Here is a 3,002-nt window from a genome sequence, read left to right as displayed (position 1 = left end):
GTTGAAATCGCGTTCGCTGAGATTGTAACAATAGCAACAGTTCACCGCTGGAACGCTGTTTTAGGATCAACAAAGCGGCAAAACTCATGGCTTTATTGTGGATTATAAAAAAAAAAAAAATTATATATATATATATATATATAAATATATATATATATATATATATTGAACATTTAATGTTAATTAAAATGCTTTTAAGGACGTTGACGGTTATCTGGGACGCCAGAATTTAGGGTCGCTGGAGATCTGAAACGAATTATTCAAATAAATATTTGCCTTTCTGAAGGTAAATTAATAATTCGCACAAAGGTGTCCTTGTTACAATGTAATTATACATTTAAGTAGGCTACTGAGTAGAATATTACTTAATTACATAGGCTAGTTACTATATGTGACCCTGGAGCACAAAACCAGTCAAAGGTAGCACAGACATATTTGTGGAAATAGCCAACAATGCATTGTATGGGGCAAAATTATGGATTTTTCTTTTATCCTAAAAATCATTTGGATATTAAGTAGCCTAAAGATCGTGTTCCATGAAGATATTTTGTAAATTTTCTTCAGTAAATATATCAAAAACGTAATTTTTGATTAGTAATATGCATTGCCAAGGACTTAATTTGGGCAACTTCAAATGCGATTTTCTCAATATTTAGATTTTTTTTGCAGCCTCAGATTCCAGATATTCATTTGGTGTTGCTGTATGCTAATGAAGAGTTATAGTGGGGACAGCTATGATGGTCTTTTCAGTAGAGATGGGTCTTGTTTTTATATTTATGTCATGTTTTTATCTTGTGTAGCCTAATCATGTTCACCACAAAATGTGACGTTTTTCCAGAGTAATACAATTATTTGAAATATTCAAGCCATTGATTTTCAAAAACCACACAGCCTTGTTTTAAAACAACTGTGCTTCTTCTAATGTCATGGTTTTTACTGTGCAGTCCGGATACAACATAACATGTCAGATGGTGAAGTCAGGGCACCAAGTGATCTGATGAAACTAGATACTGAGAGAATAATGGCACTATAATCTGTAAGCGCATGGGCAAAGACAGCTTTCTGCCTTTTGAGCAGAAAATGCATTGTGACAAACGCTGCCTTTCCAGGAATCATCCATCCCTGTGGCTATGGAGGAGAAACGACTGAGATTATTCTGTGTGGATGTGATTTTTGTGAGAGTGTATGTATGAAAATATAATCTTTGCTTCTGTTGTACGGTTGGTTACCTGCTGTCTGAATACCATTGTAACTCAGTCAGCCAATTTCACATTGTATGGATTTATAATGTGCATGTCATATTAATGAACTCAATCTTAAAAATACCTTTTGCATATTTCTGGCAGAATATTAATGTTCATTTTTATATATATAGTAATGCACTATATAAACCACATTTATGCAAGTAAATGCATATTTACTCCATGGTTTAAATGGAACAGCTAATAATAAATGTAGATGATAATACTTATGGCTCATCCAAAAACTGTTGCACAGATCTTTTCCGTGCAATGTCTATAACTGAAAACTGAAAAGGCGGGGGGAGTGGAAACAAACGTTCAGAGACATTAAACGTTTGGAGGGTCTTAAGTTTCAGTCTTGGTCAGCACAGATATATTTCTTTTAGGACTGCAGGCATAACAGTGCCAACCCTACAATAAGATGATTTATAACCTTTAAAACACCCACACAAAGATGTTGATATTGAAGCAGATGGTATGTACTTATTTTTTTCGAAAACAATGCAACATTGTGTAAGTTGCACAAGGCTTGGATATTTTTAGCTTTTAATGTTTTGTAAGTGTCCTTGTTTGTTAGTATACGATTGTTTCCATATGCACATTGATTAAAGACAGATTATACAATTGATGTAAACTCATATTAAAGGAATAGTTTGCTAAAAAAATTAAAATTTGCTGCAATTTTTACTCACCCTCAGGCCATTAAGATATATGAGTTTGTTTCTTCATTGGAACAGATTTGGATAAATTTAGCATTACATCATTTGATCAGCAATTGATCTTCTGCAGTGAATGGGTGCCATCAGAATGAGAGTCCAAAAAGCTGATAAAAACATCACAATAATCCACAAGAGGACTCTTTTTAAGTTTGAAGTTAAAAACATCTTAATGATAAATTTGTTTTAATCAAGCAGCTTTTCACTTTACAAGATATTGATGAATGGATTGGAGTATTGTGATGTTTTTATCAGCTGTTTGAACTCTCATTCTGATGGCACCCATTCCCTACAGATGATCCATTAATGAACATGTGATGCAATGCTACATTTCTCCAGATCCTTTCTGATGAAGAAAAAAAAATCTACATCTTGGGCACTGTAACGAGGAGTCAGAGGCGTTCGGATCCACGTGCAGAACTTTATTGAGAGAATAGTCAGACAGGAAGAAATCAGGAAAGGCGTCAGGTTTATCAAGGATATCCAGAATCATAAACGATAACAAGCAGAGATCAGGGCAGGCAGCAGAAAATCAGAGTCGGTTTAAACTATCCAAAATCAGACACGGGAAGAACAAACACAGGGAAAACGCTCAGAAATGCTAGACGGGGCTAAACAAGACTTCGCAAGGTGTCTGTGTGTGAGTGCTGCTTATATGTGCATGTAAATGAGGTGCAGGTGTGGAAAGGAGATAGCTGATGCAGTGACTCATGGGAGATGTAGTTCGGGTGTGGTGCAACAGTATGAGAGGTGCTAGTGTCCAAGTGATGATATGGTGACATCTGGTGGTTGATGGGTGGAATGGTCCTGAGTGGAGTGCCCTCTACTGAAGTTCATGGGCACTCCAGCTAATGATAGTGACAGGCGCCCTGAAGGTGAGTAAATACCGGTATTTAGCAATTAAAAAAATAAATAAATAAACAAAGCCTCATATCATAAAAAAGACTACTCATATGACTTTGGATATTTTAATAGTTAAAACATGTTTATGCCTTAGTCAATTGAGATATTATTAATTTCTCTTCACATTATGAATTAGTGACCC

The sequence above is a fragment of the Carassius carassius genome, chromosome 43 (genome assembly GCF_963082965.1).
Source record: "Carassius carassius chromosome 43, fCarCar2.1, whole genome shotgun sequence".
Lineage (NCBI taxonomy): Eukaryota > Metazoa > Chordata > Actinopteri > Cypriniformes > Cyprinidae > Carassius > Carassius carassius.
This window is presented reverse-complemented; position numbering follows the sequence as displayed.